At 46.3% G+C, this 27,274-nt stretch overlaps 1 long non-coding RNA gene across 1 annotated transcript in view; it reads right to left on the reverse strand.

Moving 5' to 3' along the window:
* The window catches only part of LOC142559622 (uncharacterized), a 63,104-nt gene extending 37,686 nt beyond the window's left edge, over positions 1–25,418 (reverse strand). Inside the window, exon 1 of the long non-coding RNA XR_012823177.1 lies at positions 25,354–25,418. This is a non-coding gene — a long non-coding RNA (uncharacterized LOC142559622). The remainder of the gene's footprint in view (positions 1–25,353) is intronic.
* Positions 25,419–27,274: the final 1,856 nt, after the last annotated feature.

Raw genomic sequence — 27,274 nt, forward strand, 5'->3', positions numbered from 1 at the left:
AACACCTTGCCCTGCATCGACGGACTCGACAGAGTCTCCAAAACTATCCGGGAGCGGGGACCCAATGACCGCGTTGTCGTCAAGGCACAATGCGCGCACGACAACACAAGGCAGCTGCAGCAATGCCCACAAATCTGCAATGCAACCATCGATACGGTGCTCTCAATTGCCAACGTCCCGCACTCAATTATCCCATCTTTACGCGTTGTCAGTGGTTTCGAGCACATAACTTCGCTGCGGGTTCAATGCTTTGACTGCGAAATCAATGAATATTCAGCCTTGACAGCATGTATAAGGGGCTCTACCGCGCTCACTGAGGTAGACATAGACCTGATTCACACGTGTGTCCTTGGGACAAGCCCGGAGCTTCGGGAAGTAGAGGGAGAACTGGTGTCAGCTCTCGCTTCTAACATCAAGCTAGCCAGAGTCAACCTCAAGGGTTTGCAGCTGTCCTGCGACGACATGAACGTGCTCGCGCGAGGCGCTAGCAGGAGCCTGAGCCTCACCGAATTCACCGTGAGTCCTGCGTGCATCTATTACAAGGGGTATGATAGAGGCAGCTGTCCTCTGCACGTGACCCAAGAGTTCCTCGAAGCATCCAACCACAAGGACGGCGCGCTGGCGGACATAATGGTATGACTCTGTCCTAACTATTTTATTTGTCCGTTCGCCATAACAAGGAAAGTGACAACCTACTAAAGACAGCGCCCGCAAAGGACTGTCCACATTGAATATTCTAAAAAAATTACTAGCGGAACTCTCGATTGTCATTAGCATATTGCGTCATAAATGCCACCATTATCCATGCTCTGCGCGTATGCACTGTGACAAATAACATTGCTTTGAAGACTGTGAGTACTTGCAAATTTAGAAAGCGAAATGCTGTCATGAAAGGCGTCACAAGAATGCTCAATACCACAGGAAGCGTAGACAAATGTACCTATTATCCATGATTCACTTGTCAGCTGAATGATGAACTCGCCAGAGTGCCCTGTGGGAGACTCCGTAAGATTTACAGAATTAATCTTGGTACCGACTAGTCGTACGGTAAGCTTCGCTGGGTCGTTGACACATAGACTGCGACATACTGCGCCTGTCTTTACCTGAACCTTTTAAACTTATGAAATGCTTCGTTAACTCTCCCGCATGTAAAGTAAACCTCCGAAATATCATGAAATTGAACTTGATTTTCCCCTTCCGTTCACGTAAAGACGCTTGTTCGAGGTATGCGAGTCGAGCATGACCGAATCACCCGAAAAAGTTACTGCGAGAGCGGTTAAGTACTCGAAACTGGGTGCGGCACAGCGATTACGTTTTTCTTTCGACGTCCCAAGCCACCTCGTAATCCCCAGCTTCACCACTTGCCTAAGCGAGGAGACAAAAAAATGTACGCCTCTCCACTCCCGCCCAAACTGGAATCTGAGCTCCGTGCCACTGGAGCAATGTACATTGCAGAGTCGAACGCGCTAACCACTAAGTAATCGCGGAACATCGGTGATGGGTAATTAGTTCAAGGCTTCACGCTCCAGGCTGATTCTCAAAGGAGTGCAAAATGCTCATGCATTTCGTAGGCGAAAAGGAGCAGCATTGCAGTGCGCGAGGATTACATTACGTGGGCGCTAGAAAACAATGTGTTCTTGACAAGATGGCGGTGTCCTTTTCGCGATGTTTCTAGTTGTCGTCCTCGTGAAAACAGCGTCGGCGGTACAAAAGAGGCCCTTAGTGACAATGATGATGATAAGCCTCAAACAAGGTACGTCACCACGACAGAATATCCGCCGAAATTTAAAGTTGGTGGAAAACAACCTGAATGTGCATCGGCACCGTCGATGCTGAACAGCGATGTCTAAGCGTCAAACGACGCACGCATATCTCGTGGAGCCGCACTCCGTTATTTCGCTCCTCGCATCAGTTGTAGTTGAAGATGTTGGCTCCAAACTCTGCTTCAAAGTCTCAGGCGGGAACCTCGAAACGATTCACCGAGACTTAAAACCATGAAGCGTTTTGATAGCGCAACGATTCCTTCACCGGCGTACCACATGCTGATACAAAAGCAACATTAATGAAGCGATGGAAGGAGATTTAAAGTTGGTGAGACATTTCAAAAGCCACGTTGGAGTGACTAGACGCTGCTCTTAAGACTTTCTGCTACCGAACGAAGGAAATACGAACTGTGTCTCTTTTACACAAAACAAATGAAAAAAAAAACGATTCACCAAGTTTACCTGAAGTATATTTAAAATACTAAAACGTTGAATAGTCTCGAACAAAAGAAAAGGTTACCATTATCCTTTGGAATAATAACTGCGTATATAAAGTTCTAGAAAGCCGTACAGTTTACTAAATAAACATAAGCTGCTTCGACAAGGGGAGTCTGAGAATGCTAAAGTGTGTGTGTGTGAAGGTAGTTCAAATGTAATAACATGTTGAGCGTCACGTAACACGTGATCTTAGGTGAGTAGGCATGTGGCTAATGAACCTTCGCACGCTACCTAATGACATCGAGGCTGCCAGATTCGAGACCCTCACCATCGGGAAATAAATAAAAGGGGTGTTACACATCCGGCCACCACTCTTACGGCCCTAGATCTAGTAAATATGGATACCCATGTTTGGTAGCTTCTACAGTTGGTAGCTTCTCGCTCCCAACTGCGAGAAGCTACCTTTTCGCCTACATTCATTTCTATATTTCTTGAGTATTGTGTACAGTTCCACAACAGCTAATTTCCCTAATGCCTCCCCGCTATATATATATATATATATATATATATATATATATATATATATATATATATATATATATATATATATATATATATATATATATATGGAGAGAAGGATACGCGCTAGGCAGGAGCAGTACCCATTCGTTGGAGACACGATTCATGACAAGTATGTTTTACTAAACGGTGAATGCTTCAAATTACTTAGGTCTTGACGGGCATTGCATCATCTTAATGTTTATGTACACCACCAAGCTATGGCGTCAGCAGATCGTGGTTACGCACTACGGCTATCACGATGTCACAGCACGCTCGTGAATCACGTTGGATGCTTGCGTCATCTGGACATATGCCAAAATTTTGTGAACAAATATATTACGTACTCTGGTGTAGTGAAGAAATCGTGAAATTTGCAAGCTACGGTTGGAATCAGCTCGCACGGCGGTGATTGGATATCGCAGTGAGAGCCCTTCGTGTTGCAGATGACGTAAAAATATACTGATGATGATGATGATGGTGATCTTTCTGTACCCACAACGGCGTTCCCCTGTAATATTTGTTCGCTCTATGCGAAATCATGTGGTTGCACTGGATTGCGCTTAACGGTAAAATGCTCATAATCACGTTGCGTAGACTTCATATCGGCTATCTGTGAGACTATTTCTGCGACGAAGCAAGCGATGCTATGATCTAGAGGGCGAATGATATTTTTATAGTATATGCACCGCTACTTTCAATTTCCTTATGGATTCGCATACGCTATCCACTTCAGTTCCGTTTTCGCGTACACTACAGAAGTGCTTGGAACGTTTTACTTTCGCTGGCTTACATTTCTCTGGCTTTACCAACCATGGCTCGTCTCTGTACATGCAGGAAGTGACAAGGAAGAACGCGTCCGCCGTCTTGGACGCTGCAGACTTCGTGCTGGGCGAACAAAATGGCGTCGAGGGTGCCCGCGCCATCGAGCTGATGCGTGACCACCCACGTCTACTCGAAATGGTGATGGAAGGTGCTGACCTCACTAAGGCCGAAGCCAAGAAGAGCATCCGCAGAGCCCTGCTTCGCGTCCGCAGCAGTAGCATTGACGAATTTATGACAATGACTGGCGTCGTCAAGGAGGCGGTGCAGTGCCTCAGTCATCCCGGTGCCAGGAGGCTACAGCTCGCCGACATCGGCCACGACTGCTGGCTCCACATTAGAAGTTTCCTGAAGATAGCGGACGTCGTGTCACGTTGAGCCAGTCTAGGTCGGTGAAAACAATCTAGCAACTTTTTTTGTTTCGCCGTTTGCATGGGGTCGGGGCTTCAAGGAATAGTTCTTATAACACAGCAAGACGAAAGTAAATGTGACTATAGAAAAACAAAAAAAAATGAAAATAAGATGAATTTGTCCTAGATTGCTGGAAAGGCATTAAGCAGCGACTTAAGGAGAATTGGTTAAGTTTGTCAGATGCCTGCTACGGTAGTCATTAGCGTTTTTATGACTTAATCATAAGGCTCAGACTGATTTTTCTGTGTGCCACATATCTGCTTTGATAGTATAAAACGCGCAAGCTCAGAAGGCGCATATATAGTAAATATTCAATACCGTCTTGGATAGTATTTCACTCACATGGGGTATAAAAACATTACTATCTTATTAATACCTTTACCGTTTTTCATACACAATAATAATCTTGTGATGACATCACAGACAACCCGACTTGTTCCAAATGGTCAGCTTTGTTATTCATTGACAGCTGTGCAGGCGAGTGAGTTTACTGAAATGTGAACATACCATCCCGGTTATGCAGGCCTTTTTAGCTCAATTAGTGAGAATAAAATCGGAGTAGGAGGAATAGAATGAAAAGAAAAAATTAATAAGAAACGAGGTTCACAGTTGAGATTCCGTATAGCATTTACAAATTGCTATTTGTTTTTGTTTTCCTTTATATATAAAGGAAATCTGTAATGCCATTTTACCTAGTGAACTTTTGCACTAACCGAATGTCTTCGGCATGTACCATATAAAAATTACCAACAGCACCAAACGAACCTAGAACATATTTCATACTAGATTGCCACAAACTACATTTAGTCTAATTACTCGGGAGATTTGTGTATAATGACGTCATAATGCAGAAAATGGTCACATGTGGTGTGAACACCGGGACGGTTGGGTCACTTGTTTCATCACTCGGTGCGCTGCTGTGCTGCCGCCCAGGGGCATGCAGTGAGTAGCTGTGCAGAACATAGCTGAGTATTCTACTTCAGTTAATTAATTAATTGTTTCATAAATTAACACGCTAATGGTCTTCGCCTTTCACTAACGCCTTCATTTTAAGGTCACACAAATTAACACACGTTAGAGAAACAAAATGGTGGTGAAAGGGGGTGTTGGTGTCCATTCATGCAGTCTTCCTGCTCTATGAACCTAGTACGAAAAACAAGAGATCCCAAAAACGAAGATAATTATAATGCGCAAACAGAAACTACCGTCAATACTGTCATGACACACAGAAACAAATAGACCATTTAATTTCCTGGTAGATTACACTTCAGCAACACATAATTCATTCTTGACTAAAACATAGCTTTTGTAAACTAGAAAGTTATGAACTATCACGACCTCTTATTTTGAATGAGCATGTACGAATACTATTATTCTCTACACAACCTGCAGTGTGGCACTGAGACAAATGAGGGTGTTCAAACATATGTATGATTACCGCTTCCTTGCAGTGTTGTTAATGCTTATGAATAAATTTTACCAATATCTGCTTCATTCTGCAGTCTTCCGCAGCAGAGATTGGCAGCCTGAGGGGAGAAGAAAGCAAGGTGGCTCCTCCTGCTGGCGTCGAAGTACAGCTGTAAATAGGGGCTGTTCTGCATCTCTTGACTCTGCCCAATCATTACACCGTCCACCGAGGAAGCTGGCAGGAAGCCACTTTTCGGCGTTTGCCACCGCCGATGTGGAAGTGTTCCAGCGTCTATTCAATGTGTCTTGAGGTGGTGGCGTTCAAGCAGTGGAGGAGGCGTCCTGTCGTTTTCCTCGTATTACTTCGCGTGACATCAACGGCGATTGGAGTTCACTTGACACGTGCTAATGTTGGAACCATAGCGGCGGCCCCGTCTTTCTTTACTGACCCTGATTTCAGAACTGAAACAAAGCTTAGATGTATATCTGTCTCACCCGATACTATGTGCAGCTGTTGTTTTAATTAGCATTGTGCACTTCGGAGCGAGTGATTTGAGGCACTTATTAGGCGCTAGTGTTCTGCAAAGTAATGTCCATGGTTTTGTTGCGGTAATTAAAACATTCAATAAAGCGGACGTGCGTATTCCAGCGTGTCTAGGACCATGTGTTCGAGTGCCGAGAGCATTCTTGTAGTTTTGTATTACTCTCTCCGTAAAGTGTCAACTGTCAGTGTTGTACTGTGCATTGTAATTGTCATGCCTGACGAAAGTAAGAAATAATCTATGTGTGTTTCCGCAGTGGAGCCCGAACTAGCATTTGGAGCTGGAATCGGTCAGCTAGAAGCATTGAATGTGGGAGACTAGAGACGAGAACTCGAACGTATTTTAATTGAACGTGACAGAGTTTCGGTTATTTCCCGCAATGGATTCTCATTCCTCCTTAAAAGCATCCTATTTAAGTTTCTCTTTACAAAGCGGGAAAGTCAAGTATACAGTACCACGCACTCGACATAAACTGTCACCAATAGTTATGTTATCGCAATTACTACCTCGGTGTGCCTACATCGACAGTCAGAAGGCGTTTCGTTCTTGAACTGGATATATCTCAGGATGTGTAGTTATGATCTCTAACCGCGCGTTGATACTACAGCGGTGGAACTCAACGGACACAATTAGCTTACCAGACCGGAAAGAGTAGTGATGTTAGGTATAGCCGTGTATAGATTGGCGAACTCTATTACGATGACATATCGACGCAGTAAATGTTGACGGCATATAAATAGGCGGCCGCGGGCAGCGAAGGACTAGGCGGACTGACATTTGTAGTAATTTTGCCAGCATAAGGTGAGTTTCAGTCACACAGGAACCCCTCACCGTGTTTTAGCAGCTAAATGTCGTCGCCACAGTGGCACATGAATAAACTGAAGAGCAAACAAGTTCCTTGTCTAAAGATTTGTGTTTCTCGTTGCCTGTATGTACATAAAGGTTCCAATAAATGAGTGTGTCATTGCAAAAAGACTGTGTGTGGCCTTTTATTGAATAAAGTGCATGTTGCGTACACTAGAAATGGAGAAAGTGAACACTCCCGGGCTGATTTTAGTAGCAAAGCATAATTACCCCTGAAGGTGGATGGCAAAACGGTGCCGCGTTAACTCAATTGGTGAGAGTATCGCACGGGTTACGTAGAAGGCATGGCTTCGTATGCCACCTGCGGCCAGTTTCTTCTTTCATCAACTGTCATTTCCATTAATTTATTATTTCTTTATTTCAATCAGTAAGTACAAGTGATTTACCCTATCTTGTCCTTGGTGCCTTTGTTTGTTGGCTTCTTATGATATGGTTAATGAAAATCGGCCCCCTCGCTTCCCTCTCTTCTCGTTCATTACATTACAAGGGTTTCGAATCCGGCAGCATTGATGCCTTGAGGTGGTTTGTGTGGGTTTATTGACCAGTTGCCGTCACCCAAATAGATGACGTACTCGTGACGCCTGCGGCATATAAGATGTTCAACATCCGTCGCCTAGCTTTGTGAGTGGTGGCGCTGGCTAACACTCCTAGGGTTAGTTCTAGTAGTAAAGCGCAGAAAGTGAATGGGAAAACGGCGCCGCCATAGCTCTATTGGTAAGAGCATCGCACGCGTGATGCGAGCACATCGGATCGTATCCCACCTGCGGCCAGTTCTTTTTCATCCACTTTCATTTCCATTAGTTTATCATTTTGTAATTACTAAGTATGTATTTTCCCGTATATGGTGCTGTTGGTGCACTTGTTTGTTGGCCTCTTATAATATGGTTAACAAAAATGGGGCCCTTCGGATCCCTTTCTTCGGGTTCTATTATATATATAGAGAGAGAGAAGGGGAGAGAGAGAGAGAGAGATGTGAAGGATAGGGAGAAGTGGCCGCGCATCTTAGGGAAGTGACAGGAGATTACTTTTTAGCCTCTACAAAACACTTATACTTTCCCGCTTCGACTATGGAGCTTTAGTATACAGCTCTGCTGTGGCTAGAGCTTTGAAGATGCTAGATCCCATTCGCCACTTGGGTATACGCCTGGCTACAGGCACTTTTAGGACAAGTCCCGTAGAAAGCCTGTATGTGGAGCGTAATGGATGGTCATTACATCTCGAAAGGACATATTTAATTTTTTCCTACGCTCTCAAGGTTAAATCAGACGTGCAGCATCCGTGCCACTCATCTATTCGTGACCTACGTACTGCCAGGCTATTTCGTAAACGCCCAGCGATTGGGGCTCCGTTGAACCTTCGCATGATCGCACTGTCAGAAGAAACAGGTGTCTTAGTCCCAGAAAATGCCCTAATCGCACCCACTCGCCTGCCCCCACCGTGGGAATGGCAGACCATTGAATGCGACATCTGTTTCGTAGAAATATCTAAGAGGGCGGCAGAAGCACATATACAATTTCATTTTCGTGAACTTCAGGAAAAGTACTCCTAGAATACTACACAGACGCTTCCAAGTCCTCTAAAGGAGTTTCCTACGCAGTTCGGGGTCCTTCATTTTCAGTACCTGGAGCACTAAATCCACACACACGTATCTTTTCAGCGGAAGCCTACGCTATATTATCGGCTATTCAAAACATAAGGGTCACAAACCTTGCTAGGGCTATTGTGTTTACAGATTCATTAAGTGTCGTCAGAGCCCTACTTAGTCCAAGAAAATATGAGAACTCAGTTTTTAGTGAGCTGTACAGTCTGTTTGCAAACAAGTAATTGTCATATGCTGGGTACCTGGTCACAAGGGTATAAAAGGCAACGAAGCTGCTGACGAAAGCGCTAGGTCAGTAACCTTTAGAGATGCAGATGGCAATATCCCCATCCCTGCCACAGACCTAAAGCCTTTCCTACACCGTAAATTGAGGAATCATTGGCAAGGCGAGTGGGATACACAAGCAATGAATAAGCTTCACGTAAAAAACCTAAAACTGGGGAACTGGATAAATGGGAAAACAGCACGGAGCAAGGAAGTGCTTCTTTGCTGATTAAGGATAGGCCACACATACGGCACTAACTCTTATCTCTTGACCGGGGGCGATCCTCCGACTTGTGTTAAGTGCGGCAATGGTCTCAAAGGCCTCCTTGTTCTTATTCAGTGTCCAGCAATAGAAACAGAGAAGAAAAAATATTTCCCTTCTGCATAACGCGAAAATATAACTCTCCACCCTGCATTTTTTCTTATCGATGAACCGTTTTTAATTGTGCAAATCGTTTTAGATTTCTTAGGCGAAACCGACACCTTGAAAATCATTTGACCAGGCAACTTTTAGCACATGGCCAACAGACCTGCATTCGAGGGCTCTCTTGGAACTCTGGTGTCATTGTTATGTTTTGTTGCATCATGTTTTTTTTTTTAATGAAAGCCCATTGCCATAGCCGACATCACTACCCAGTGAGCGTCATTATTTTAGCTCCTATATATTCTATACGCCAGTTACAGCGATAGTTTTAGGCCCTTTTACAGCCATATCACATCTACCATGAGGAATTAATTGTGCACGTCATCCATAATACATCGTTAACGTTACCACTTGTCATGGCGCTCTTTGGCCAAACCTAGCCCTTGCGCCAATAAAACACCACACGTCATCACTGTCTGATCGCTTGGCGTAGGGAGTAAAACATAAAACATAAGAGCGCATGCTCATGCACGGCCAACCTAAGGAAACCACGAAACATGTAAGCGGCAGGCGCTATCAAATAATTGTGATACGCCACCATCCTTCTGGCGCATTTCAAGTCTAGTTATCAGCTTGAAATTACGATATATCTACGCTATAGCCTTCCTGCATGAGGCCGATGCCGCTGCTCAACACTGCGATCACTGCGGTTCGTGAACCAGCGCGGCACATACATAAGCTGTGTGTTTCGGCGCTGCCTTTTTGGCCTGCATACAGCCATAATATATGAGAGGGATCGCATAAGAAGAATGCGATGGCTGTTTTTGAGGATAACATTTCCGTAATACGCGTGTGAGTACGTCGTCGAGAACGGAACGAGCACAGCCGAAAAAAAAATAATTAGGTTATCATCCTCCTTCTCGTAAAAGCAAGAGAAAAGGGGCTAACGCCGTAATACGACCTCGCATATAGTCACGCCGCACAACAATTATAGATATATAACCGCTGATGCCGTACGCTTGGACCATGCGCTATATGGAACAAAGAGATCTGTAGTCCAGCACCTATACCACTGCTTACGACATTCGCGCAGTTCGTAAACGGTCGCTTTGCTGGACAAGCTTAATTCAGACTGTAAGGTATGCTGCTATTACTAGCCAAAACTATCTTATTCATGGGTGGAAACCTCATCCATCGAACCAAGTAGTCACGCTATGTAACCTGCAGCAAACGGTTGAATGCTTGTCAAAGTATAGCTGCAAATCTCCTATCGTAGGAGAACGGTACCCACGCTGTTACGATTGTCGCGTATGTTTCATTTCTCCTAAACCGCAGCTTAGAACTAGAGGATAATACTGCAATAAGTACAAATTAGTGAATGGAATATTCAGAAACACACAATTGATCTCCGAGGCTGATTGTAGGCTGAAAAATATGCGCGCACTAATCGCGCTGCGCGCTCCGTCCGCCTCGATGCCAGCAGATAGAACGTCCATACCGACTTAAACCACTTCAGAACGCCTGACAGAATCGTTTAGCGCGCAGAAGACGCACGTCATGCACAATGGTAAGTAAGTAAGTAAATAATAATAATAATAATAATAATAATAATAATAATAATAATAATAATAATAATAATAATAATAATAATAATAATAATAATAATAATAATAATAATAATTATTATTATTATTATTATTATTATTATTATACTTTATTGGTGACTTCACAATAATACAGTGCAAGAATTAATCGGGCCTGCCAAAGCCGCAGTGGGCTTGAACGGCAGCTGCCTGGCAGACACCGAAAGAGCCATCAGTAACACGCTGTTAGTTTGTAGACAACAGTGAAGAAAAAAACACACACACATGAAGAGGCTTCCGATCACGCATTAATGTGTCTAAGAGCCTTTCTGAGACCATATTTCGTCTTCACATCTTGTATGCCTTGGGGAAGTAAATGAAGCATTGCTGGGCATAATAGTTACGGAGTCTTCGACCGTATCTCGTCTTAAAGCGGGGTGTAACATAAGGATTCCTTGGTCTCAGGCAACGAATAGGCACATAAGCAATTTTATACTGGCTTATCCAAAAATGCTTTAAGACAACAGTTTCTATCGGCAAAGAATTGAAATCAGGTAAAGACAAAGATTTGAACGCATCAGATTCCGGGGAGACATCATTTGCAACATGCTTCACAATACTACGGAGGACGGAATTGACCCGGTTTACCAAATGTTGAGCGCCATGATCATATGTAGATATTCCATACCGGATTACACTGTAGCATAAGGCATGTACTACAAGCATTCGTACAGACAATGGCACGTAAAATTTAATAGTATACAAAACACAAGACACTGCGCGAAGTTTCTGGAAAATATGTGCGAAATGAGAGTTGCAGGATAAATCACTGTAAAAAAAGAAACACCAAGGTATTTAATTGAACAAGCGTATTGAACAGGGTCACAAGAACAAGGATTGCAATGTGATGTGTGCAAATATAATGGGGACGATAGCGTAACTTGCTTGACAGGGTTGAGCAAACAGATTAGTTGAGCTTTGGACCCATTGATATCGACTAAATTAGTCCGAAACCAGTCCATCACTTTTGTTGTTGCTTGTTACCATTAATATCACACTCACTGTTCTGTGTTATTTTGTCTGCCTTTGTCTTGCACTGTTATACGTTTGTTACAAACTGATATAGTTCCTTTTTATTGTGCTCATATGCAGCATTATGTAGCTAATATGGTTCTCTGACTTTTAGGCTGTGCACTTGGCTGCTGTTTTCTTTTATTATTGTTGTTACTAGATTTTATGTACTTGATTGTATGCCCCCCTTACTCAATCCCCATATAGGGGCCTTGTAAGGTATTTTACAAATAAATAAATAAATAAATAAATAAATAAATAAATGTCGCCGAGATGTATAGCAAGCTCGGAGTAATGGAAATAGATGGAGAGGGGAAGTACAGCCTCGGAAGTGATCATAAGCGTATTAGTCTATAGTTGGGAGCCCAGCTCAAAAGAGAAATGCAGGGAAGTTAAAAAGAGTATGCAAAATTAAATGACGAACAAAAAACGCAAATAGCGGCCGGCATAGAGGAAGCAATAGAGAAACATCCCATGGAAAAGTGGGTTTATAGTCAGTTAGAACTACTCATTTGTACAAAAATAAAAGATATAAAAGGAGTAAACCGCTGGAGATGAAAGAGGAAGCCACGAAGTTGGTTGAATAAGGAAATTAGGGAGGCCATCGAACAACGACGTTTGGCATCACGGGAATACAGAGAAGCAAAGAGGGCGCAGTTATCTGAAGAGGAAATGGGCGGAAAATGGGAATCTTATCGACAAAAGAAGCAACAAGTGCAGGTCCTCGTCCAGGCTAAAGTAAAGCAGCCCTCCGATGCAACTAAAGGGTGGTCAAGCAGTGCGCGATGCAACTAAAGGGGGGTCAAGAAAATTCTGGAACCATATAAGCTGGCTGCGTAAAGCGAATCACAGAGAGCAGGAACAGACTCACGATGCCGAGGGAAATTGTTTACAGGGAGATGATGTTGTGAACTACATTGGTTAAGTTATAGCTGAGTCATTTAGGAAAGATGATTAATCACGCCAAATGAGGGAGCCACACAGGATAGCACAATAGAAAACAGCTTAGAACTGACCAATCTTATCTGGAAAAGGAGGAATCAAATGTTCCAAAATGCACTTTCACTGGGATAGACAAAATTCCAATCAAGATAATTAATGAACTTGACCCAAGAAGCATGGAAACGCTGATGAAAGCATTCGAGGCAACAAATAAGCAAATTCCGCACAGCTGGAAACAGAATACAATGAATTTGATTTATAAAGCGAAAGGCGATAAGACGAACATAACATCCTTCCGACCAATTACGATAATATCAGTTATATATAGGTTGGCGATGCAGGCCTTGAAATTAAAAATGAAGTGATGGGTAGAAAGTAATAGAATACTCGGAGAACTTCAGAACGGTTTCCGAAGTGGTAGGCGCTTAGATGGTAGCCTGTTCGTGCTTACCCAGTGCATAGAAATAGCTAAGGTGGAAAATAAACATCTGTATTTAGCCTTCCTGGACATAAGCGGTGCATACGACAACTTGAACAGGGAACTCCTGCGGAACATAATAAAAGATGAAGGTATCGGTCATGAGGTAATTGATTTTCAACAGGAAATAAATCGCGAAAATAATGTTGAAATAACATGGGAAGGAATGAAAAGTACGACAATTGTCGAGGTACACAAAGAATTAAGGCAAGGTTGTCCGCTATCACCGCTGCTGTTCATGCTTTATATGATAAGTACCCAAAGAAGGCTACAAGGAAGCATTCTAGGGTATAATCTGTCGTACAGATTAGGAGGAAAGGTTGTTGAACAATGACTACCGGCTTTAATGTATGTGCAAGATATTGTACTGTTAGCAGATAGCCAGGAAGACTTGCAAACTCTGTTTAATTACTGTGGAGACGAAGTAGACTACTTAGGTTTCAGTTTCAGTGCAGCTAAGTTCGGTGGGATTTTTTCAACGATACAACTGATCGGGAGCTTACAATACAAGGCCATGTAATACCCCGAGTGGCCGAATACAAATATCTCGGGGTATGAATAAACAAAGGGCAGATGTACACGGAAAAGCACGGGCAGTCTCTCATAGCAAAAGGGCGAAGAGATGCCGGGATAATGAAATGTAGGGCATTGTGGGGGGTACAACAGGTATAAAGTACTCAGAGGTATTTGCAAGGGAGTAATGGTGCCGGGGCTTACTTTCGGGAATGCGGTCCTGTGCTTAAGGGCAGAAGTTCAGTCAAGGCTAGAAGTAAATCAGAGAGCTGTTGGAAGATTAACACTGGGTGCCCACGGGAAAACCGCAAACGAAGCAGTACAGGGGGATATGGGCTGGGCATCTTTCGAAGCACGGTAAGCTCCGGGTAAAACCCTATTCGCAACTTTCACAGCCTATAGGGGGCGCCACCTTAAACCCAACATGGCTGTCCGAGAGATTAAGAACTAGAGCAGTCGGTGCAGTGCTGCGGTTGTCTTGTTCAGTGACATGTTGTGTCGCGTCGTCATGTTGAAATTTCTCTTCAATTTACACGCCCGCTGTCGTTAGCCTGCGCAATGGCTCACATTGGGCGAGCAGAACGCAGGATTCGAAGCATGCTTGAAGGCGAGGAAGTCCTAAACGCTGGTGATCTTGTGTGCTGCGGCATAAAAGCGTGCACGTCGACCTCCGTGAATGTTGAAGGCCTTTGCGTGCAAACTTCGCGGCTTCGAAGCAAACCACACGAGCTGTGGTTTCAGTTTTACCGTGATGGTGTTACTAAAAGAAGTGACAGTGGTTTCTATCTACTATTCTATTCATTTGACCTCTTAATAAACGGGTACCATGCACTTTTATACGGTGTGGTGCTCTCTGCAAGTTGTTACTTAGACCGCTCGAATAAGCCGCCGTGTCGAGAGAAAAAACCTTCCTGGTGTCGCGCGACCGAAGTCCTCTACATCGACTGCGTGAAAATCAGCCCTAAAGCAGCGTTTTGTGTGCGAAAATTTCTTGTCTAGTTATTCCTGCCTGTGTTGACAAATCTGGATGTTGGACTCGAGAAGTAAACACAAAACATATGTTACCGCTTTGGCGAGCTAATACGATAACTGTTCACCCTTCTAATTTAGTTGTTGCGCTTGATGCGTGCTGTACAAGCTACAGTCATGCGGTAGTTTTACAGCCTGCGTCCTACCGCTTCTTGCCTGTAGACAGATCAAGCGATACATAGCCGATATTCACCGGTCCGCGGCAATGCTTGCTTCATTCTTCCAGTTATCCTTATAACAAAATATACACGCAGATCAGCTGAGGGTTCGCTACGCGAACACTGAACAGCCGCTTAACGTTTATTGTACTAGGATTTGCTACCTTACGAGTTCAGTCATGCGCGCCTGTGCACACGTTGAAGCCGCGCATCGAAGAGGCAGGCGAGGTACGAATTCCAGGTCCCTCTGCGCATGCGTCACTTTTTTCAATGCACAAATGAGAAACTTATCTATCTGTTCAAAAATGGTGGAATGTCAAGCCGGCGTTGCAGAGCACGAATGCGTGAACGAGAACAAGAAATTTTGAAGCAGGTACAAGGCTTCACGGAGAATGTTTGCGCTCCAACGTAGACGCAATGGCATGAGTGGCAGGAACGCAAGCGTCAATCATCCTACAGCACATTTGAGTTAAGATTGCGCATTATTTCTTTACCTGCACGTAATATAGTGCTATGCCTGCGTCTTTATGGAGGTGGGTCTATTCGCGATTTCAAGTGCTCGGAATCGTCACTCATCTGTCGTATTCCAAAAAAAAGTCCTCCGGCATGAAGTGCGCATTGCAAACCTACATCGCTTCTGTGACAGCTTTGCCGATCCGCAGCTTAATAATCAATTTCTTCCTCATGGACACAGCCGCTGGGTATGAGTGAAGGCTCACATCACCTACCGCATCACTACCGCTCGGTACCCATTGCGGCACGCAGCAAATACGGTTACTTCTATGTTTGCTCCTTCTGAGCATGTTAAGTGCCCTTCAGGATCCCACGGGAGCTTTGAACGCGTTAAAACAAACCAAAAGTGAAGAAAAGCCTAGACAACACCAATACGCTACGCCAACGGGCGTCAGCCAGCGGCGAGTATAATCTTTAGATTGTTTCCGGCCGCCGCCGCACGACGGCGCCACCGTACGTGAAAATTGCGATAAACAACCGCCTTGCTCAGTTATACCAACGGCGTGTGAGCGATGGCATCCACGCGTTTTCGCGAAAGAATAACACGGCCTAGAAATTTGCGCTTATGCGAGCACAGTTTTTCTAACAATGCCCTATGGCATGCGCAAACTGTAACTATGATAGAGTTAAAGAAAAGCGAGAACCAGTAATAAATTAACGGCCCGTAATATATATATATCAGGATCACAGATGCCATTGCTTAAGTGGTTCGGCCTCTCAAGTTTACACGTCTAAGGATGTAACAACATGGAAAATATGCACATATATGCATGTTGTGCTACGTTTCGACATTATTTCGTATCAACGATGCACCTTATCGACATTATTCGACGATAACAACGATCTGCGGCTGTAGATGTCAATATCAGCAAGTGCGCCGCTTTGATAAATCCGACGCAGAAGGTTGCGCTCGAAGAATTCTTGAATAAGCCAAATGTCTAAATACTGCGTAAAAAGAATATAAAAAGCGATGACCCAGTGCAGAATTCAGCGACAAATTCCAAGGCAGCCGCGTCGCCCAATGGAACTCGGCGTGCCTTTATCGGCCGCACTGTTTGCAGAACAGCGCACTCAGGCCTGCTCACCCAGCCATATTGTTTCTCACTATATTACCAAGCCATATTGTTTCTCACTATAGGGAAATCTGGCGCTGCTGCGCCAGAGTACACTTTAGCTGCGCTGTGGGAATGCCAGTATATTGTGACTTCGGATTGGCATCGTTCTCGGAGAGCAAGGGAAGCACATTTCTGTCTGTCACAATGATTAATTTTCCGCTAAAACAGTACGTAAAAAGCTGTTTTATATTTATTGTTACACAAAAACAGGTTTTGTTTAACTTATGAAAACTTGTTATTGCATGTACAATTATATGAAACGTAAAGAGTATCAGCGGGCCATTAAAGCTGGAGGACAGACAAGATTCGTGCTCGCTTTGAAACAGTTTGTCGTCTGTTCTAGCTTTTGTTGCATTCGTCATGGATTGCAGGTGAGTAAAGATATAATTTGCGTGAATGGAAACATTTTATGACCATTTTACTTCAAGAACACGTTATTTGTGTAACCATATCCACGTTTTAGACGAAGCCTCTAACAGCACCAGTGAGCATAAGTCTCGCAGACACATATATCGTCATTCCCATGACGGCACAGGGCCCCTTAGGAAACTACCACAGACGGTGGCGCCAGATTTGCCTCTAGGTGTTATAGTGAGAAACTCTATGCACCCAGCAGTCGGTGAGTGCTACATGGTTTCCAGGAACTACATGCGTTCCCGAAAAAGCCATGAATAATGATTCGCGATCCACGAAACGCACAACCGACGCGCACTCAACATGGGTGCAGGTACACAAATCAACCGGCGAAAGCCCCGGGATCCTTCCAAAACGTTTTCATCGGCGTGCTGGCAGGGGACAGCAAAGGAAAATGAGAAAGGCGGATTTCGGCCCGTTTTGGCTTGTAGCGACTCTCTCTCTCTCTAACAATGGACCTGTTCCGCTTAATATCCCTCTGGAAGTCCCATCGTGGACTGGACGGGGAAGGTCCGGTGCTAATGTCAACCGCGTCGTTTACTCTTTCGTGGAAGTGGAAGCCCAGGCTGCGTAAAACTGGTCCCCACGACAAGGGTAAGCAGGTCTCTGGAATTCCGAAGGCTGCCAATGGATTCGTCGTGGTGCTCAGTGGCCCCGGATTATTCAGTTCGGAAGGGTTCGACAGTTTCGTGGAGCTTTGCCGGCACCAAGAGCAATCACTACAGAAGAACAGGGTGGGGAGGGTGCATCGTCATTTCCTCCTTCCTCCGAATCACTATATATATATTTCTAATACATCAACAGAAGTGCTTGTTGGAAGTGTCCACAAGTGGTGCCTCTCTTTTTGGCAAACAATTTTGTCCCCCTCATTCCCAATCGCGCTCGACTCAGTAGGAGCACGCTAGCCTGACGACACTCGGCCAAAAGAAGTTACTCTCGGTCATTTCGGATTTGCTTGCCTGGAGTGAAGTGCGTCGATATTTTTTGAGCGGTCGCATCGCCTGTCAGGAACGACTCCACGTGCAGCCGTGCGGGATCCCAACTCAAAGCATCCCGGCACTCGTATAAGGTGAGTCAATATCTCGTGTTTTGTCGATGCATTATCTTACGGCGACAAATTTTAGGTCCAAATTATCTCATAGAACGTTTTTTGAGCGCTCGCACAAACAAGCGTGGGCGAATGTTTTGACAATGACGAAGCCTGTCGTAAATCTAAGCGGTTTAATTTGTTAATAAGAACGCGCATACACAGTCCTTGCTTTTTCTGTTGTTGTTGAGAGGGACAACAAACATTGATGAACTGCAACGGCCGACAGTTGGACGAACGTCGTTCTTCCTAACGTAGTAAGGTAATATTGTAGCGCAGTATGCCAGATGTTGCGTGTTTAAGTCCAACATGACTGCATGCAAAACATTTCAGCGGCGACAGCTCAGAGCACGAGTCCGTAATTGCGAAGCAGTCGCTTTTTGTCTTCAGTGGTTGATGTCAGTGAGCCGCATGTAAAATAACGTTTACACTATTTTGACAAGGTCAGTACTAGCAGTGCCAGGGTCTGGCGCAGCTGTCGCCTAAGCCTTTGAAAACGGTATTTTCATTCCGGCGCTTTTGTCCTAACTGATGCTGAGAGAGGGACAAAGCTTCGATAACGCTGAAATATTTCAACATAACTCCCAAGTTATAAACTTAGATGGGAACTAAAACACTGCCGACACACATAATCGTTTTCGCATTTTCTCAAGACAAATCGGGCTATTATAGTTGCGTTATATTATAGGTTGCTGCATCTTCGCTTCCAATATTTGCTGTCATACATATAAAGACATATTTAAGCTGCATTGGACGCTTATATAGTGGATACGTTCAGAAACTGCTGTACTATACATGTCGGCATCCGCATGCACACTTTGATATGTAAAAGAATCCCATGGAGTTATACTTTTTTTTTAGAAAACGGCTATTTGTGGAGGACGACACGATAGATCAAAAAAAGATTTGCGAATTTTATCACTGACCTTGCAGCTGCTATTAGGTTACTATATTGCTGAAAGTTAGCGCCGCTATCAAGGCGTTCACTCGCGGTTGACAGTATACACTGAAGGCATATCCTTTGTAGCTATTCGGGAATAAGGAAGGAAAAACGCCAACTAAGACGATCACGAGACGGAGAACGACACAGGACAAGCGCTTGTCCTGTGTCGTTCTCCCTCTCGTGATCGTCTTAGTTGACGCTGTTCCTTCCTAATTCAAGTATGCACTATCTAGCCCAAATGAATGTTGTCCTGAACCATGTGTCGAAAACACAGAGCCCTTTTTTATGTGATGGCGCTTGTTCTGTCTCGTTTTCCCTCTCGTGATTGTCTCAGTTGGCGCTGTTCCTTCCTAATTCAAGTATGCACCACATAGCCCAAATGAATGTTGTCCTGAAGCTATACGGGAATTTGTTTAGCACCGTCTATACCGCTAGCTTCTGCAGACGCCTGCATAGACCCCTTTGTGGCATCTCTATTGGCTTTGTCACGGCCTTATGATTCCAATATTTCGGCTTGCTCTGGCGCTATTACGAGCTGCTCCTGGCGCGCAGCTAAGGCGACTGCAGAAGCCATTACTCGCGACACTGCAACGACGATGGCGCGGCTGCCTTCGTGAATGAATGTTCACGGGTCTAGATGGCGGCCGCGAAAGACTTTTGCAACTCAGTCGGCCACATTTGCTCTAAAGTTACGCGGGAAAGCCACACCCCGTAAGCATCGGAGCGCGCGGCATTGCCAACAGTGTTTTAAATCGAAGTTTTCTTGGCCGCTTCCTTCGGCTTCCCCATTGTTGCTGCTGCTGCTGCTTTCGCTGCTGTCAGGCGTTCAGTTGCGGTGGACAGTATACAGTTCGGTAGAGGGAGGGGGGGGGGGGGTGGCAAGGGCGGGTCAAAGCGTGTTCCTACATGCCAGGAGGGAGTCGGAGAAGAAAGGTCACGCTAAAAACTAGTTTTCACCAAACCGCGTCGAATGTGCATAATGCGCTCTGGAGCTCCCTGGCCGTCGCCACCTTAGCCTCTTGACAGCTGTAATTATCCGTGACTCCCCTCAGAAGCATTGCAGAAACTGCAGCTGCAGCGCTTCCATTTCTACTAAGGTGCGAACAAGCGGGGACGCAGATAGAACTGTAGAGAGGAGGGAGGGAGGAAAGGAGGCAGTTCCCATACAAGGGAGGTGAAGGAGGAGAAGAGGCACCAAGGGAACCCTACTACTATACGACGACGGTTTCGGGGGAACTGCATAAACTGAGGTTCAAGGTACGCTGCAGTATGTTGCTGCTATTTCTGAAACATCAACACCTTGCGGACATCTCAAGCGGAGAAATTACGCAGGCCGCGCAGAAGCAGAGCCGTATTAATTGAAGCGCAATGCAGAGTCCAGGCGACACTACGGAAGCAGTCGACCGTAAAATCAACATTTCTGTGGCCGCGGCGGTAGCTTTGCGGCTATGGCATTACTAGAGGTCGTGGATTTGATCCCAAGCGAGGCAGCCGCATTTCGACGGGGTCGATATAGAAAACGCCGGTGGGCTCAGATGTGGGACAGGTTAACGAACATCACGGTATCAAAATTAACCCGCTGTCTCCACTACGGCGTGCCTCATAATCCAGTTGTGGTTTGTACACGTACCAGCCCCATAATCCAATTTAAGTTTAATGCTTCTGCCACAATGCGATGTGCCATGCGAGGCAATGACTATGCTCAAGCCTCTCAGAGGTTATGAAATATGGCGCACAGCAACGCCTCAAGCAAACACCTTTTCTTGTGTGCTCTGTGTACTACGCAGACAAAAAGAAGTTGTGCCCGCAAGGTAACGTTTAGTATCAACTCATAATTTTCGTGTGACAGTAAACGTTGAAGAAATTAGGCTTTAGACAACAATATCATCGCTAATTATCGCCAATCAAAGCATCCAGCGCGGAATCCTTCGCTAACATCGCACTGTGGGATCTGCAAAATTTTTTGTGCTTTCTTTCTTTTCTGTATTTTTTAACTATGTTGCGAGTAAAAGTCGATCCGTCATTCGAAGTTGAGGAGCCTAGACTTTACGCTTACGGGCCTTAGTACTGTGATATTGCCCATGATAGCCGTCTACGTATGATAATACCTAAAACTTGTCGCACAATTTGCAGAAGCTGAGAGTCTAGCACGATCTGGAATCTCTTGTCTGTTACTTTGAATGATTGACTATATGCAAACGACTTGTACATATGGGTATCTGACTCGAGTACCCGAACCATTCAGCAAAATCTACAACCTGGATTACCGCTAGTTAATTATCTTTTTTCAAAAGCAGAGGCATGATTATTTCACACAAGAAAACTGCTGTACTTCCTTTTAGGAGGAAATGCTTCAATAAGTTGGCAATGTTGTTAAAAGACAGGTTTTTTGCCCTAAGTGAACACACACAAATCGAAGACACACAAAGACAACACGGGCGGCACTTCCAACTGATTTAATTTGGGCTGTGACCCCTTGCGGCAAAAAGCGCGTCTTTTAGCAAGCACCAGCAAGGCCAACAAACAGTTCTGTTGCAACATATTGGTAATGGTGTGTTGTAGTCGCATCTCCCGAGGCGCACAGGAAACACCCCTTGCATAAAGGTTGGCAGCCAGCGGTTTTCGCGTTTCCTAAAATCAATGGTGAAGTCGCGATGAACACCGGCGGCGTCGTATTTACGCTGGTGGTGTCCCAACCAGTGTTCAATGCCCCGGGTGCATATTCGGCGAAGTTTTGTGCAAGGAAGCGTTTGATTTCTTTCTGCGTCGCCGAAAGACCGATGCTAACAGCGGCCAGTGCAACGTCGACGTCGCCGCACTTGAGATGCAGATCACATGCGTCAGCAACGTCGTCAACCACTGCGCACATGGCTTCGCAATCCGGTGGTCAGGACAGCATTCTCGATCAAATGGACGGACGGGCGGTCATTTCGTTTTTGTAAGTGGCCACTCCAGCGCACGCGGTGTTCATCGCCGGTGTTCATCGCCGGCTCCAGCGCCGGTGTTCATCGCGACTGTTCATCGCGACAGGCTGTCGTTTGCGGTAGCACACTCGTTGAAAGTCGGTTGCGGGTCGGCACTGCCAGTCTCCGCCAAGCGATGATGTCTGTTTTCGCCATTGCGCAATCCAGTTCAATGTCTGGGGCACGTAGCCTGAACATTGAAGGGCACGATTGAGACGTCTCAGTGTGTTGCGGCTCGGTACAGCCTGTCGGTCACGTGATCAAGTGCATAATTTCCGCTTGTTTAGCAAAAGCATCTCGTCACGAAGTGCTCGATCCGTGGTACCACAGCGATACTTAAATGTAATGTCATTGTTTCGATTTGTTAGGTAGAAGCCTTCAACAGCGGTGGCACGCGATGAAGCGACGTACAGAAGCCGCAGAGGGTGCCTCTTATCCTACTCGTGCACAGCCTGTGATTTGTGGATGTCATTGCATTGGCTTGTGCAAGGAGAAAGCTGACTCTCTCGCAAGTAAAGTTATCGCGCATATACGAAGTTACGGTCTCATTGCTCCTGCCTATGGGAGCCCACTGTGCTCTTATTGCAGGCTGGCACACTCTAGCGTGTTTTCCCTTGGCCTTTGCGACCACACTCGCACATTCACCGGGAAACTCTCTAGTCAAATACGTTGTGGATAGTCGTTCTCGTGATTTCCTATGTAGCTTAGTACAGCCGACTTTGCCGCGGACTAAGTCTTTGTTGATTGTTACAATGGTACGTTTAGCAATGCTTTATTTGAGTTCTCTGGACACAGAACACGCAGAGGCATGTCGTTGTTTCACTCACTCCTTTACTAAGGAGAGCTGAAGAAAGCATTGTTCATTTGCAAAGGTTTTTGGCGACGCAATTTCTTGCCATGGTGTCGTGTTACGTGAACTGCCATGAGCGCCAGAAGTGTAAGGTTAATCACACGTTTCTTGACTGTGTCGTTTTGACTGTGGAGAAGGAGACGAAGCGTGTTGCTCGTGGAAGGGAGATAGCACTGGCGAGGCCACGCCAACCTGAGGCTGTCGAGGTCGCTGTGGGTAAGGAAACGAGAATGGGTGCACAGAGGCCAACGTCTTTTCGCGGTTGCGGTCTTCTAGGCGTTCCATTGCGATAGCATTTATGTGGACACTCCAGGCGCGTTTCTGCCGTCGCCGTGAAGTTCCCTATCAAGTCCAAGGGTGATAAAACCATCGCCGTGGACGGTATGCTGTATGTGCGAGGTAAAACGTGTGAGGGTGAGTCGGCGAACGCGATTAAATCCAACACCTCGCGTGTGCCAGCGAGGAACGCGAGCCGGAAGCGTGCCCTCTCCTGACGCGCGCGGGGCACGGGTGTCAGGCGAGGGACTGGTAGCTGTTCTCCGGCGGCTGCTAGGGTGCCCCGATGTCCTCCTCACCCGCCGCTCCGTACAGAGTGGAGACAACCGCGACGTCTACTACGGCGTTGGCCACGCGAATCGCGGACGCCGTATAAAGACGCCTTTGGCGGACGCCGTAGGGACGCATTGCCGGCGCTCGTTTGTATTGAACGCGATTTGCGACGTGGCGAAAGTGTGCGCCCTTGTGTGCCTCATCTTCAAAGCGATGTGCGAAATTTGCAGAGTGTGAGTATTGCCGGTGGATTGGTATGCGCTGTGCTTTTGACGTTTTGTTTGCGCTGAAGCGATTAATGCACGAAGATCAATTCGCTTCCTGCTGTCGCGATTCCCCACTCCAGCGTTTTGACACCGGGTTTCCGCGCCAATCGAGTGAGATGTGTTCATGTTTACATGTGTGCGCGTGACACCGTGCTTGTTTATTTGGTTAAAATGGGTTGGGGGGCTTGTTGGCTTCAATCTATGATAGAATGTGTAAGCGCGACTAAACAACAACGTAAACAGCAGCGGAAACACAAAGGCAGCGCTGTCTCTGGGTGTCTGCTTCTTTCTACGTCCTCGTTCAGTCACGCTTACATATTCTATAATTGTTAACGTCGTTAGTAAGCGAATGTTTATAGTTTATACAGTTTCTTAAAGTACTATCCTTACTCCGTACAGCTATCCAATAATTTGCTATCGCAATCGGTGCTACGCCTTCCGGGCGAAACTGCCACAATTTTTTCAACTGTCGTGAGGGGCTTGGCATTCTTCAAACGTCAGGGCATTCGCCTTCGCTTTGGTGGGGTGACACACATTCTTCATCACATATGTCTGTCGTAACATCGTCCGCGACGTTAATAATACTGGAGCCCAGGTGTGCATAATGAGTTGTACCCTCCGTCGTCGACTAAGGGAGGTTCTTACACCTCCTACTACTCGAGCACTGTTGAGCACTGTTATCACTGTTGACGTCACTGGAATGTGTACTTTCCATATAAGTACTGCCGACCGCCACGTTCCTGTTCTGCTTACAGTGGTGACCAATTGTCACCATGACCTAATCCACGGACTCCACTTTCTTACGGCGCATTCCTCTTTGATCCACTGTTCTGCCGGTACCCTTTGCCTCGAACTTCCTCTACTCGCGCGCATTCGTGCCGAACTGCCGAACAACTTTAGTACGACCATCTTCGACCGCCTGCCGCCTAAAGCCTTGACTTTCCTCGATTTGCTATCATCTTTTTATGTGCCCGATGGTGATTACGTCGCAACACCTGTTCCTGATGTCCTTTTGATGCGGAAGATCACTGTGCCCCACTCCGTCGTCACGGTCGCCGATAACCGGGCATGCCTCCCCGTCGTCAGTTTTGGCTAGCAAAGGAAGTTCTACCCCAAGGCATATCGGTTCCAACGCTGCGTGCGATAAAAAAATTAAATTATGGGGTTTTACGTGCGAAAACCACTTTCTGTTTATGAGGCACGCCGTAGTGGAGGACTCCGGAAATTTCGACCTCCTGGGGTTCTTTAACGCACACCTAAATCTAAGTACACGGGTGTTTTCGCATTTCGCCCCCATCGAAATGCGGCCGCCGTGGCCGGGATTGACTCCCGCGACCTTGCGCTCAGCAGCCTAACACCATAGCCACCGAACAACCACGGCGGGTGCTGCGTGCTATAGGAGATGACCACGTCATGGCGTTTTCAGTAGACGTCTGCTCAGATTCTTCATGTCCACAGGATGCTATTTACCCTGACGCAACATTTCGTCACATGATTACTGCGGACCTATTGCCTGAACAAGCAGCAGCTGTGTCACCTTTTTGTTTCCTGCCACATCTTCGACCTCAACAATTGCCAATTGTGCCAGACCTCAATTGTTAAGCATCACATAAACTCTGGTAATGCCAGTCCTATTCATCACCGGTCATATCGAGTTTCTGCTTCAGAGCATAAGGTTATTCAAGATGAAGTGAACAAGACGCTTGCCAAAGGTATTCTTGAACCTTCCTCGAGCCTTTGTGCGTTGCCCGTGGTACTTGTTAAAAAGAAAGATGGCACATGGCGTTTCTGCGTAGATTGTCGTCATCTAAACCGCATTGCCAAGAAAAACGAGTATACCCCTTACCTGGCATTGACGACGCCCTCGATTGCCTCCACGGTGCCAAATACTTTTCATCAATAGATCTTCGGTCTGGTTATCGGCAAATTTCTGTGGATGAAAAGAACCAAGAGAACACCGCGTTGGTTACCCCTGATGGCCTATATCAATTCAAAGTTATGCCATTCGGTCTATGCAATGCCCCAGCAACGTTCGAACGCATGATAGACTCTTTGCTTTAAGGGTTCAAATGGTCGACATGCCTCTGCAGCCAATGACGACGTTCTCGTATTTTCACCGACATTTGAGAGACACCTTGAGCGCTCATCAGCTGTTCTTCAAGTCTTCCGCGAGGCTGGGCTGCAACTAAATTCATCGAAGTATTACTTCGGTCGTCGCCAGGTTACAGTGCTGGGACACCTCGTCGACGCTTCCGGTATTCAACAAGACCCGGAGAAAATTCGTGCTGTCACGTCTTTTTCTGTACATCAGTCTGTCAAAGACGTCCGAAATTTTGTAGGACTCCGCTCCTACTTCTGCCGCTTCGTTAAAGACTTTGCAGTGATTGCCCGACCGCTTACTGATCTTCTGAAGAAGGACGTGCCGTTTACGTGGGGCCCCGCTCAAACTGCCGCGTTTGCCCAGCTCACCAACATTCTCAACACGCCACCTACACTGGCCCACTTTGACCTGTCCCCTCCTACAGAGGTGCGTACCGATGCCAGTGGTCACGGTATCGGAGCCATCTTAGCCCAGTGCCAATGTGTTAGCTGCCAATGTGCCAATAGTACCAATGTGCCATCTTAGCCCAGCCCAGTGTTATCGCCTACGCTAGCAGCCTGCTCACAGCAGCGGAGCGCAACTATTCCATTACCGATCGGGAATGTCTGGCTCTCATCAGGGCGGTTTGCAAATTCAGCCCGTACTTGCATGGCACGCACTCCTCTGTAATCACGGACCGCCACGCGCTCTGCTGGCGTTCCTCACTCAAGGATCTTACCGGCCGGCTTGGTTGCTGGGCTATGCCGCTGGAGGAACATCCCTATGCAATAGTGTACAAGTCGGACCGATTGCACCAAGACACAGACTGTTTATCACGCTATCCATTGGAAGAACCACCTGCCGACCCTGACCCCGATGCCGACACTTGCGTTTTCTCCGTTTCTCAACTGCTACACGTTGCCGACGAGCATCGCCGTGATGCCACCTTGCACGCCATCATTGATAGCTTGGAATCTTCGTCTCCTGATTCCTCCCTTCACCTGTTTGCTCTACGGGTTGGTATATTATACCGCCACAGTGTACGCCCCGACGGTCCTGCCCTACTCCTCGTCATTCCTAACCCCCTCCTGTCAGCTGTTCTCCAAGAACTTCACGATTTGCCAATGGCAGGTCACCTTGGTGTCTCCCGCACCTATACGACGGGATTCACCGACGCTTCTTTTTGCCAGAGCTTGCCCGCTCCGTCCGGAAATACGCTGCGGCGTGTCAGAAATGCCAGCGCCGAAGAACACCATCGACGCTCCCTGCCGGGTGCCTTCAACCGCTCGGCATTCCGTCAGAGCCGTTCTTCCGCGATCGCCTGAAATTACTTGGCCCTTTCCCTCTATCCACGTCTGGCAAGAAGTGAGTCGCCGTGAAGACAGATTACGCCACGCGCTACGCCATCACCAGAGCTGTTCCAACGAGCTGCGCCACCGATGTCACCGATTTTCTTTTACGCGACGTGATTCTACAGCATGGCGCTCCACAACTGCTCACTGAGCGTGGTCGGACATTTCTTCCTAAAGTCATCGACGACATCCTGCAGTCCTGCGCAACCAAGCACAAGCTGACTGCGTCTTACCATCCACAGACTAATGGTCTCACGGAGCGTCTGAATTGTAGCCTAACAGACATGCTTGCAAAGTATGTCTCGTCCGAATATACCGATTGGGACCTTGCCCCA

This window comes from Dermacentor variabilis, chromosome 10, assembly GCF_050947875.1.
Source record: "Dermacentor variabilis isolate Ectoservices chromosome 10, ASM5094787v1, whole genome shotgun sequence".
Lineage (NCBI taxonomy): Eukaryota > Metazoa > Arthropoda > Arachnida > Ixodida > Ixodidae > Dermacentor > Dermacentor variabilis.